The 13596-nt window shown below is 46.2% G+C and overlaps 1 protein-coding gene across 2 annotated transcripts in view; it reads right to left on the bottom strand.

The window, feature by feature from the left end:
* Positions 1-13596, bottom strand: part of LOC119464516 (CUGBP Elav-like family member 2) — a 521231-nt gene that overhangs the window by 478325 nt on the left and 29310 nt on the right. For both annotated transcript variants that reach the window (XM_049655498.1, XM_049655499.1), the window contains exon 2: positions 120-167. The gene's annotated coding sequence lies outside the window, so the exon portion shown is untranslated. The remainder of the gene's footprint in view (positions 1-119; positions 168-13596) is intronic.

The following is a 13596-nucleotide window of genomic DNA, read 5'->3' on the forward strand; positions in this document are numbered from 1 at the left end:
CATTTAACGTCCCTTTGAAGTGTCATGAACTAGAAATCGTTTATGCAAATCCATTATCAGAAACTGCTTAGCCTGAAATCAAGAAGCAACGGTAGCAAGGTGCAAGCATGTATACTCACCAACTCTGTACAGTTCCTAGGACGAACACCAGAGGCCAACAATCACCACTGCGCAAAAAAGAAAAGAGGTGAGCAACCAACCCTTGTACTCTCAGCGTCTACAATTTTCATGCTTATCGTTCTCCTTGTTTTTTTTTTTTTTTTCGCTACCTCTCCTCCCGTTCTTTGCCTAGATATTTTTTTTCTTCTGCACGTGCCAGCACGAATGTTCTCAATTTCACTTTTTTTTTATTTCCTTCTTTCAGAGTTTCACAGACCCTAATTCAAATTGAGGACCTTCAAACTCCGGATTACTTCTCACCAGCTGGGGTTCTTTAACCCGAAGGCAACAGCAAATCCATCTATTTCAAATCAAACTTATGTTCTCCGAAAAGCATGTCTTGAATGAATGATTGATTGAATGAATCAATCAATCAATGAATGAATGAATCAATCAATCAATCGTGGGGCCAGACGGCACAAAGCAACAGGGACTACGAGAGATGCCTTATCGGGGCACCTGTTGAGACCTTCTTTTGGACCCGTCCTTAAAAGGCCTAACACCAGGTTAGAACATTGCAAGCAAATCAAGCCCCGTGCGTAGAACATGCGCTAACGATGGCATACGCTAGCTATTCGACCTACGGACGCGACGCAAATGGCTGAAACTGCGTTGCAAAACCTTCTGCGTCCTTACTGCCGATAGTAGCCAATCTCCTCGCCAGCGGAGGCGACCTCGCAGGTGCCGCCCACCACGTCACAGGTCGCTCATACAGTAGACAAGTAGCCAACAGCTAGGCGAACACTTCGAAGAAACACACGCGAACAGCAAAATGTGGGAGAAGGGAACGGAGCAATGTTCCTTGCAGAGGCTAGAAGATCAACTCCTGCAAAGAGAGGGCAGCTAGCCCCCTCAGAAAACATCGCGCCGTACTTCTTATTTGCGTATTATATGTATCAATATAACCGCGCATTTTCTTTCGTATTCCTACAACTGGGACACTCCTTGAACGGTGGTTTAAAGAAGTAAAAGTGACGTTTCACTTCGTGAACGCTGGTTACATGGACGCCGCGGACATGCACAGCGAGCCCCGCGGCGTCGAAGCACATGCGGAACAGGGCGCGAACGAGCCGGTTCTCTTCTCCACCTCCGGGCGCCTTCCTCCTCTGGCGCTCGCTTCCCCCGCGGCTTCAAGCACAATCTCGCCGATTCGACAGAGCTTGCGCGTAAACATTCCCAGTGTGTCCGAAAAAAAAAAAAAAAATCAACGACGGGGTCCGGCGAGGGACGCCTTTACATTCCGCCCTCCCGAATGTGGCACCACGGAATCGAACATAGAACCTCACGATCAGTAGCGAGAACGCTGATAGCCATGCCACATCGGCGGATGAAATAAATTATTGAATGAATGAATGAATGAATGAATGAATGAATGAATGAATGAATGAATGAATGAATGAATGAATGAATGGCGCCCTGACTTATAAGATGGTAACAGTTATGACTTAGGTGCTTCCTCGTCTTCCCTTCTAGGAAGACGAGGAAAAGAGAAGGCACGCTGAAATTTAACGACGGAACATGCAAGAAGATTTTTTTTTTTTTAAGACGCACAAAATAGCGGGGGAAGAAACGAAAAAAAAAATGGGTGGGGGGGCATGGGTATTGTTGTTTCGTCTTACTTGAGTTTATTCGACGCAAGTTTTGGATTCCACGCGGTAGACCTTACGTATATAACTGTAAAACGGCACCGTCTCTCGGGGCGACGAAGGGCGGCCCGCCGCTAAGTTCAATAAAACGTCTCTACCCTCACCTACCACCTTCGATCAACGTATATACGCTCGCGTTGAAGAGCTTACCGCAACAACGCGGACTCAAACCGCACTCTTTCTTTTCCCAGACAGTCGACCCTGCGCCCCTCCGCACAGGATGCTTATCGAGTTCGCGGGTCGCTTCGGTGCCGAGTTAAAACGGTAGCTCGGGGGCCACCGGAACCGGTGGGCCCCGTCGGAGTCGCCGCCCGTACACAGCCACCGCAAAAACCAATAGACGCCCGCGCGGCCCTTCGATGTCTCCAAGCCCCCATCGCTCTCCCGGCTGTTTACCGCGAACGCGGCGGAGGCTATATCGGCGCGCCACTTCTGGGTCACGGATCGATGACGCGCGGACGGCGACAAATAGACCACAAGTGGCTCGATGCGTCGCCCGGAGAATCGGGGGTGGTGTACAGCCGAAGGAGCGGTGTGGTCGTGTGTAGGAGACGCGAACGTGCAAGTGTGCGCGCCCCAAGTGTGCAAGACGGCGCTCCTTCCTGTCACTTCTCTCGCTTCCCATGTAGATCTTCGCGCTGCGAGCCAAAGATTCCCCCGAGAAAGACGCGGGACAACCTATCCAGCGGGTCTGTGTATACGAAGATGCATATACGGGGCCATCGGACGACGTCGTATAGGGCCAACCAGAGACACGGACACGGGTCCGAAGAACGCTTCCACATGCGCATCCGCCGCGACGGAGTGTAACCACCTAAATATTAAGCGTATTTCCGCTCCAAACTGAGGGATTGATTTTTTTTCCGTCCTCACGTGACACTCTCGATCAGCACTGCCTCGATGCAAATATCGAGCCGTGTTCAAACTCCCTCGGCGGTCGACGTAAGCGTTCGCCATCGGGCCGGGTCTAACCCCTAAAATATTAATGCCTCCCTCTACTTCGAATTGATTGATTAATTGATTTGGTTGAGTCTTTCTCCTCGCCCGACACGATATATCTGCACAGCCTCGATCCATATATCGAACCGTTTTCAAACTGACAATGTGGTTTTCACTATAACCTATAGGAGATATCCAAGCTTTTTGGCGAGAGGGCCAGATTGGCGAGAAATGGTAGCGTCGAGGGCCCGACAATAAATAACTAAATACAGGTTAGTGAAAATAAACTAGTAGACGTAGGTAACGATACTGGGCGCACAGGACCAGCGTGATTCCTCGACATCGCCTCCGAGATCAGCGGGTGCCCGCGGCGCGCACTACAAATCTCGGAAGCGACGTGCTGGGATTTGCGTCACATCCGCCAACCACCAGTTACACGTGTCGACAGCTACGGCACTAATTAAAGGCTGATAATAAGAAAATTAGACGATTACCAGCCCCGCAGCTCTGCCAATATTGATTCGACAGTATATGCTAGTCATTTTTCAAATAAACTTAGCCTAGTTAAATTTCACTGCAGTCGACCAACAAGTCCCCAGGCAGACATCTGGGCCGGCTTGCACGACGCATTTCATCCCTGGGTAAATTTAGCCACGGTGATATAGCTTCGCGAATGCTGGGCCTCGACTAACGCAAACGGCGTAGTGGAGGACACCGGGTTAATTTTGACCACGTGGGGGTTGTTAAACCTCCTTCACCTACATGCTAGCACACGAACAACTCTTTTTGCATTACCGACCCCCTCCCCCAACAGAATGCGGCCGTCGGGGCCAACAATTCAAACTACACGACGCCTCAGAAATTCAGCGACCGAAGCAGTTAAGAGACACCGCTTGACTGACGCCGAAGGGTATGCTCACTTTGTTTCGACTTTCTGCATCTCGGTCCCTCATTTTGTGTACCTACGTGAAAATAGTACAATACCTACACCTTCTACCACGCTGCTCGCATTCGAGAAATCGAAAGCACCTACCCGCGATATCAATCAATCAATCAACCAACCAATCAATCAATAACTTATTTAACGTGTCCAGCAGCGACACTGAGGTCCGAATGCTGATGCACCGAGGAAAAAAAAAGTTAGAAATGTAAAACAACTATACCCAAAAATTTATGGGATCAACTCATTAGAAAAAAAAAAACATTCTAAGAAAGAATTGTGTAAACAGCCACACAAAGAGCAACGATACAGCAATAACACGTAAATATACGGAAGGGGAGACAAACTATGAGAAGAAAGGAGGGGAAAGCCGCTAGAAAGACTTAAGGCTCAAGAGAAAGTGCGAAGCGAGAAACAGAAACACACGTTCTCAAAGATATCAACATGGTGAAAAGGAAATGATAATAATAAGAAGAAGATAAAAAAAGGACAGATCAATGCTTAATAGTGCCTAGGAAAAGAACTTTCGGTCTTGGCACTAGTGCACAATGCTTAACAGGTCACTTTACGTTAGCTGATCATGGTACTGCATAAAAAAAAATGAGGACGATACGGTTGTTTTGCCGCATAAAACAAGGCATAGATGTGTACAGTATATAGGTACAGAATACAAGTTCTCCTATGAACTATATAGCCGACATATTGCAGTGAACAAAAGCAGAGATAGAAGATAAACGTGCAGTATGAACAAAAGGTAGCGTAAAAAAACAGATGCGGTAATTGTGAATATATACTACTCGTATAAATCATTCAATGTAAGGCTGCGGTCAATAAAAACCGTTATGGGACTACAATCCGCCTCGCGCGTTTCAAGACACATACACAGCCTTTCTTTTTTTTTTCACAGTTATATAGTGTGAAATATACGCTAAATGCAGTACATGATCTTCAATTGAAAAGATCACGCAGTCAGGATTCTGCCATTCATGTTTCGTGATAAGACATAAAGGCCCACATGCCGAATTAATGATATCCCTCACTTCTTTCCAATGAGGACGAATTACGTTACAGCTACATTCCCTTTATTATTAGTTAGCCGTTCTCTTTTAGCAATGGACCATACATCATCTACGGTGCAGATATCGCCATCTTATTTTTCATTGAATAAATATAGAATTCCTAAAACATTGCTTCTGGCGGATAGCACGATTCGAGCATTTGAGCAGGATTGCTCCCAGAGGCGGACATTCTCAGAATGGTACACCTTGCAAACTCACCGGCTACAATTCCTAACCTAATTATAGTGAGACTTTGTTAATTAGTTCATAAATATGTCTATTCACCATGTAAGTAACGTCCGCCTCTTAGAACAATCCAGTTCAAGGATTAGATTGTGATATCCTCCACAGGCAATATTTATATATCTATACTCTATCTACATGGAGTTTAGATAGCGCCCTGCACTACGTGCTTCGCACACGTTCACAAGTCGGAAATATGACACATTCAAGGACACTTGCGGTCACACTGACTCTCGTGGCCCCCGCGATCATCGAAAAGCGAGCAGCCAATTTGCTTTCGCGAACAAAAACGAGGCTTTGCAGAGGCCGAAGGTTCGTAGGGCTCGAGTCCCGAGCTATCGCGGTAAGGCTGCGCGAGTTCCGGCGCTCAGCTTCTGTCCCAAGGCCAGCGACGTCGGAGCGCTTATCTGTGGCCGCGCACATGGATTTTGTTTCCTCTGATCCGATAGATTTCCCGTCATCCGTCCTGGCGATCGAGTGACCGAACCCCAGCGGTAACGGCAGCACGCGAGCCAATGACAAGGGGGCAAGCAAGAATGTGGAATGGATAGAATAGTTACAGAATACCAACGATTGATTGGTTGGTTGATTGATTGATTGTGGTTTACAATCTAAAGCAACATTCGGGCTACGAGAGACGCCGTAGAGAAGAAGGGTTCCGGACTACAGAATTGACCACCTCATGCTTCCTGAACGTGCACCTATATCTAAGTACAGCCTCCTGCGTTTTAAGCTATATCGCGCGAGGATTCATCACGCATCACTTAGCGCCTTTAAGCGGCGATAATCAGTGAGACCGGCAGAAGTACTCTCAAGTGCACTAAGCACTCTCCTGGGCAAGAGTCGTCTAATGCGCGATGTTCCCCTCAGGACGACGCACCGACCATATTACAGTGTTCTCGCGCGATATAGCTAAAAATGCAGGAGGCTGTACACGTTTTGTGTACACGGGAGGCTGTACACGTTCATGGCGGCCCCTCGTCGAAACGCGGCCGCCATGGCTGAGGGACTCGAACCAGCGAACCTCGCAAGCTCGGTAGCACAACGCTATATATATCCACTCAGCCGCCACGGCTTCGTGGCAACTGCAAAATTTGAACAGGCTGGTTATGATAAAGCGGACAAAAAAAAAATTAAGGGCAGCTACTTATGAAAGGTAGACAGGTGATTGGAAGGTATAGCTCACGTGGTCAAAATTAATCTCGAGCACGCCCACTCTCATAGCCCCTGCGTTGTTACCAGTTGTTAGAAATGACATCCACCCACTAAGTCTAATGAAAGAACGAACGAACGAACGAACGAACGAATTAATTAATTAATTAATTAATGACCCAGTCTACCTAACAATGGCCTACCTGCGACACCGCAAAAAAATTAGGAGGGGGAACGAGGAGGGGTAGAGGGTCAGAGAGAAAGTACCTATAGAAAAAGAGTGCAATAGAAATCGAAGAGACGCACAAGGAAGATCATCCTTGTGCGTCTTAACGATCATCCTTAACGAAGGAAACTCGTAACAACGAATTTTTTTTTCTCTGCTCCCCCCCCCCCCCCTCAATTAAACGACAGGCAGCCAGAAACGCCAAAGGTAGACAAATCAAAGTAAGAGAAGAAGTGGCCGAGGCGCTCGACGGGGAATAGGGAGTCAATACGCGTCGAGTCAATCGAGTGCCTCCCAACACGGCTCGTATCGGCTCTGTATACCATCGGCTGCTATACCACCTGTGGGTATACACGCCCGGCTTAATTCACGCGTTCGATCGACTCCACAGCTGGCGCACCAAGGTCCGTGCGAATACGATCCTTGCGCGCAAGCAGAAGCCTTACCCCGCTTTCCCGCTTACATGACGCACCGTGTGCTATAACATGACCCACGATTGTCCTTGGCGCGGGTTGCAAACGTATGAGGCAAACAGACCATGAAGCCAGGAAAAGGGTACAGGGCAAACGTTAACCCCTGTATTTACTTCATTTACTTATTTTAATTTGTTTATACAATACTGCAGGCCTTGGTGTGACCCGAGCAGGAGCGGCATACAAATAATAATAATAAATGATAATAACATTAGCGAATGTAAACTAACAGTGCGCAGAATACCAACCCAGTCCATCAGCTGCGAGAAAAAAGCACGGAACACTCGCTCGTGTAATGAAGGAATTCGCTAATCAAATAAAGTGAAGAATACGTGTAGAAATGAATCATCGATACAGTTTAATCGAAATGGAGCAGTAATAGGGAAAATGAAAGCGGACGGAACAGACTGCTCGTTGAAAGTGGGAGCTATCAACGCTATAGTCTTCCGCAATCCCACCCGCGGCAATCTTTTCGTCCATTTTCGTTTCTACTTCACTTACTATTCCTATATACATTTCGGTTAAAAATGGGAGTTCATTTTCCCTATTAATTTCCATGTACGTTTGCATCATATGGTTGTAACTCGCTCTTCTTCATTATCCTCGCAATTGAACCCGGTTGCAATACGGAGCATGAGCATAACTGCGCTTCGAGCGTCAACCCGGTTGCTTCTGAAGATTCCGAGAAACTCAACATAAGTGGGAGTCTAATATAACGCGGCCTGAGCAACGACGCAGTCTGCTTCTAAGGCGCACATCTGGAACATTTTTTTTTTTTTTCGAACGTTGTAAATAACCTTACGCTTTCACTATCAGGCAACAATGGCACGAATCTCTGAGCCAAATATGTTTTCCTGCACACGCAGCTGCGAGCTTACAATCGCTCCCGAAAGGTCGCCTGCCATATTTCATTAAACCTTTTCAAAACCAGCGTTATGTATATATATATATATATATATATATATATATATATATATTACTCTTGCTCTTGCGTAAAAGTAAACACGACGGATACCGGCCAGTATGGCGAAATCACATGCGGAGATATGTCATCATGGATGGATGGATTGATTTTATTAGTACTCGGGGCTGGGAATGTCCAAAGTAATATTCTGTTGCACAAAGTATATCTTATAATTGGAGCAATCCGAAGCGAGCAATTTTTAGTTTAGACCATTACTGAATTTAAGTGGGGTAACAGTCACAAAACCTTGCATTCTGCGGCATGAAATAAGTGTTGAAGAGCAGCATAAAAGTATTTTTTTTTTCATACTATTTTTGTACGAAGTGCTGGTGAAGTGACTAAAGGTGTTTTCCAACAGAAGTGAAGACGCTAGGGTTAGTGAACACCATAGTGTTTTATTCAAATACATTTCTAGGTAATGCGGAGTTCATACAGAACAGCTGACTCAACATCCAAGAACAATTCGAGGGTTCTCAAGGATTTCGAAGAGGTGTACGAAGCCTGTACTAATGTGACGCCAACTAACTCACACCACGATTCTGCACGTGACTGACCGACTTCGCCTTGCCACTCAGCAGACTCACTTGAAGTTCCTGGACATCTCAAGTTCACCCTACAGCGATTGGGTGTAAGCCCCTTGAATAAGCTAAAGCTAAGCGACATTCCTCCTACTTCGGCCTCTCATATTTATGAGTCCCCTCACCGCGCGCGCCTTCTTTCGCCACGCGACCTCCCAATTTGCATTTTCGATCGCGGCGATCGCGCAGCAATGCGATCGACGCGATATCGGGATTCACGATCACGGCGTTTCGCCCACCGCGATCACACGAGCAACTGTCATGTCGCCGGCGCGAGTCGAAACAAAAACCAAGAACACAGACGCTGCGGCGCGCGTTTCCGTGACAACGGCGCCAGCACAACCACGTGACTCCGCTACACCAACAGGGAGGCGCGGATAAGCTTCAGGCCACCTAGCCTGCACTCGATCGCCGGCTCGGGCGGATAGAAAAAAAAAAAAAAAGAATGTCGCTACTTTTAGTTTTATTCGGGGGGCTCAAGTGGGGTGCGGCTGTTCACGCCCATGCACTTGCAATCGGAATGCGAAAGTTACTTTTACGCGGGCCCCGATAGCGATGAAGGAACGCCCTGCACCTCGCCGGCGATCTTTCGCTAGCGCCTGCCAAAGCTGCAAAACTTGAGCTGTCCGGGCGCAATTTAGTTCAGCAGTTCAAAATAGTGAAATCGACGCCCAATTCCCTACACCTGAGCATTGTCCCTTTCAAGAAGGTGGGAGGGGGTCATCTGGTGCCACCAAGCTCGCCATTTGTACCCCTCTGCTGCGTTTATCGTTTATCATAAGCTATTGGAACCATATTGAAAAAAAAAAAATGACGTACTTTCATTTTGCGCAGTCACTACATTCAAGCCACCTATACTGAAACCTTCCGACTTGAAAAGCGATCGTGTCCCTGAGCTGTGTTCGTGTCTGAGGAGGATATCGAAGAATAGCACGCGAACTGTGAAACAGGTATACGATTGCTTTCTGCGGGATCACGTTTTAGAGCGGTAAATTTGCGAAAATCGTGTCATAATGAATCAATCAATCAATTTTATTAACGTGCCCAGGAAAACCCTGCTAGTCTCGGATACTGGCGCACGTGATAATAATAGTAACAATGATGATGATGATAACAATCAATCAATCAATCATTTATTTATTTATCGTGCCCAGGAACAACCATGAAAAACAGCAGGGGAATATCAGTAAAACAAAACAATGAATAAAAATAACCATCTTGAAAAGAACAGTTTGCATACAACAAGGCGCAAAACTAATACACAAGAAAAAGGAGGAGAAGGGCAGTTGAACCATATGTGAAGACACAACAACGGAACGCTCAGAACGGAACAATGACAGCGAGTTGTGAAATATATCAAGATCATGAAGGTGGCGTTATAAAGACTGTATTCTGTGGACGGTTGAGTGTTGATGATCGACAGCCAGGAACATGAAAGGCCGTTGGGGAATCCATGCTGATTCGGAATCAATGTGTTCTTCACAGTAAAAGACAATATGTTGCGAAGAGCAAGCTCAAAATCCTTAGACGTGGCACAGAGCTAGAAGAGAAATCGGGCGATAATTCGAGACATCGCGGTTTTACAGCCTGACTTAAATACAGGAAAAAAACACGAGCAGTTTTCCGCGTGTGAGGAAAAGTTGAATAATTCAGAGTTATTAAATATAGATATCAATACTGGGGCAAATATACTGCTGTAATATTTTAGAATTCCGGAGAGTATGCCACCAGGACCACAAGATATAGGGAAGGCTTCAAGCGCCTAAGGCATTCGCTGATGAGCTTTTCATGAAACAACACAGCACTAGCTAGATAGGAGCCGTCATGTGCAGCTGACACCAGCGTTGAAACCTGAAGCTTTATATAAGGTCGAGAAATTGGCAGCAAAACATGCTGCGGCTGCTTGGACTTCTACTCCGCTAGGGTCGAGCAGGCGAAAGCACTCTCCACGTTTACTAGAGCGCTTGCGGATATACTTCCATAATTCCGCCGGCCGGTTGGAGGCGCTGTTTTCCAAGATTGCAATATAAATGTCGTGATCCCGCTTATAGGGGCATTTGCAGAGAGTCCGAAAAAAAAGCGGGATTTTTCTCTCCAGTGATTAGGCAAAGGACTTCTGTATTTTCGATGTGCGCGATCTTTATACTATATAATAATAATAATCATTTATTATCGTGACCAGGAATAACCATCAGGTCTAAGTGCTGGCGCACGCCTACATAAATAAATAAAAGAAAAACGGCAGGGTAATATCAATATAACAAAACAATGAATAAAAATAACAACCTTGAAAAGAACAGTGTACATAAAACAAGGCGCAAAATAAATACGTAAGAAAAAAGGATAGTAAATAATAATAAAAATAATAATAATAATAATAATAATAATAATAATAATAATAATAATAATAATAATACCGCCCAAGCAGTCCGTACATATGGTTAACCAGCGAAGCTGACAAGTGCGGCCCCGGTGTTTATGACATGGGTTAATGCCGACAGTTCATTAAAGTATTTCTCAATTATTGGTTACGTCTTTCTGTTTCTCAATGAGGTTACACACGTTCGGCTGCGACGGAGAGAACGACGTCACTGACGGTATGCCCGCAGTCCGCCCATTGCTGCTTGCGATTCTTCGAAATTACTTCAAAATTAAAGCTGTCCGTTACGTAAGACAATGAATGGCTCATACCACCTTAAGCAACGGCTCATATACTCCCGTAAACGCGGCCTCCCCATTACGACGACAGAAGAGAAGTGAACTTCTACGCTGGAATGATGAGCGGCAACGCATCCAGCTGTGGAAGACGACGACGATGACGAACGCGGGAGCAGTGGCACGAGCGCGTGCCGAGCACGAGCGCAACCCGAGGGGCGCCAACGAGCCAGCTGTGGAAGACGACGACGACGCTCGAGCCAACGCTGATGATGATAGTTTTCTGCGGACAGGCGACAGACAGACGCTTTTTCGTTTCGCCTAGCAATGTAAAGGTTCGCCTTAATATTTTCGCGCACATCCACGAACGCGCCAGGCTCCACAGTCTGGAACGGCCAGAGTCAGCGTGTCGCCTTGTCGTGTGCGTACGCAATGTCATTAGCGTGAGTTCCAACAATAACGGCCGCTTCCCGTCGAAAGCCTCCGACACACTTCGACGGATGACAGACGTCCCGGCCTGCGCGCACGTCTGGCGCGTCCCAGCATGCCGACGGGATTATAATGACGAAGAAGTTAATGAGCCGACGAAGAACAAGGAGGAAAAAAGACGAATCGCCGAGACCTGCGCAGCCTCCCGCCTACACAACATCAAGACGCTAGATCAACTATACTCCGTGTTCGTTGCCGGCCAAATGCACTGAAGGCTGTGTATGTCGGGACACGTTTCCAGTGGGTCGACTGCGCCCACGTGCTGTTAAGATGAGCCGTTCTCTGAAAGATTACCCATTAGCCAAGGCTACTCTTTTGGTCTGAACGTTAACCCCGATCACGCGGACAATAACGGAGTCACAACCTTCAACAAGCTTTGAAGCGAGAGTGCTGCAGAAAACGTTAAAGGGGGGACACTAAATGAAGCACTAAATCAGTACAGCCTGATAAAGCATTCTTTCAAAACCATATTTTCGTTAATTTCGTGGCAAGAGGTTGATTATTAGAAGAGAGCACGAAGGTCAAAGTTATATTTCTTGAATTTCGCGCCGAAACGTCGACGCGGGCACGTAAGCTGTGACGTCATAAATTTATAAAGTACTTTTTTTTCCGTATTTCGGCCTTCGGCCACTATGGCTCAGTAAAGGTTCTTAAAACTTGCTAAGTTTTAGAGTGTGTCTCACTTAGAATACAATGCAGTCCATTTTTGTCGATAAATAAATATATATATATATATATAGTGCTGAGCAAATACAAAAATACGTCACAGCTCCCTAGTGCAGGAGCTTCATGCATGGAGACGTCGCCACTGGTCTTTCCTTTCTGCGTCATTTCCGGTTTACCAAGACTCTTCTCACGGTGACGTAAGCTTATTTACCGATAGGGATCAAAGTGCTTTCTTTCTTTAGCGTCCTTTTAAAACGTATCGTGCTTTCAGCGATTCCCCCCACCTCCTTGGGGAATACGTTAACCCAGATCACGCGAGTTATGTAATAAAAATGACAAATACATAAACCTTCAACAGTCACACCAAATCAGTCAACCTTTCCAAACTGTATTTTCTTTCTAGGAGGTTTAAAAAAAAAAAAAAGGTCCAGCGCGGAAGTTTTTTTTTTTTTTTTTTTTTCGTTGTTTATTGGGAGTTCGGCTTTCATTTTCGCTTACGATTTAAAAAAAAACAAGCAGTTCCCGCAAATTAAAGAAAGTCTATCTTTTTTTTATGAATACCCATAAGTCTGAAATAATTTAGTGTTGCAGTTCAGTGTCCCTTTAACAAGCTCCGAGATCTTATACGGTGATTTGGGAACGACCCCGGGATAGCAATACCACAAACGCCTTCGTTACAGTATAATAATAGGCGTACTGCGAAAATAAGCGCGCTTAATTGTGGTGATCGGGCTCGCGTTATTCACACTACAGCCCGCATAAGCCCGAGGAAATGTTTAGTTGCTGTGTTACGCGCGCTAACAGTTATATCCGGGAGTTTTATTCATAAAATATATGAACCATCGCCGGCAGAACGTACACAAAAAAAAAAATAGAGCACATAAGAGCCCAATCATAGTTCCGGTTTTTAGGTACGCGTAGCCGCTTCAGTACACCCTATTTTTAACGCGATAACGTTAAGGGCCCGCGTCGCAGAAAATCCGGCGTCGGCGCGAGTTTCGGCGTAAGCATCTTCGTCCATGGCATCCGTGGCGGAGAAATTCATCCCGAAAAACCCCGGCCACACAGGCCCTCCACGTGGTGCAAGGGGTTAGTGAAGAAAAACCGAATTTCTCAAAGTAAAATCCGTCAGAAAAAATCGTAAAGCAGGACTTAACGACAACCTACAGACATGATAGCGTCGGATTGTAATTTGAATGTACGAGAAAACATAATTCTGCTACGAGGAAGCTCAAACACAAACCCCCTTTTCCAGCATTTCTACCATAACAACAGAGGCGCGCTCGGGTAGGTTACTCGCGAAAACCCCATACAGATGGCGCTCGCCTCCTCGGCAGAGTAGGCAGCCTACATTCAAGCGCTTGCATGTAGGCTCCCTACGGCAGAGTAAAGCGGCAGCGGCGCGCAG

The sequence above is a fragment of the Dermacentor silvarum genome, chromosome 9, assembly GCF_013339745.2.
Source record: "Dermacentor silvarum isolate Dsil-2018 chromosome 9, BIME_Dsil_1.4, whole genome shotgun sequence".
Taxonomy (NCBI): domain Eukaryota; kingdom Metazoa; phylum Arthropoda; class Arachnida; order Ixodida; family Ixodidae; genus Dermacentor; species Dermacentor silvarum.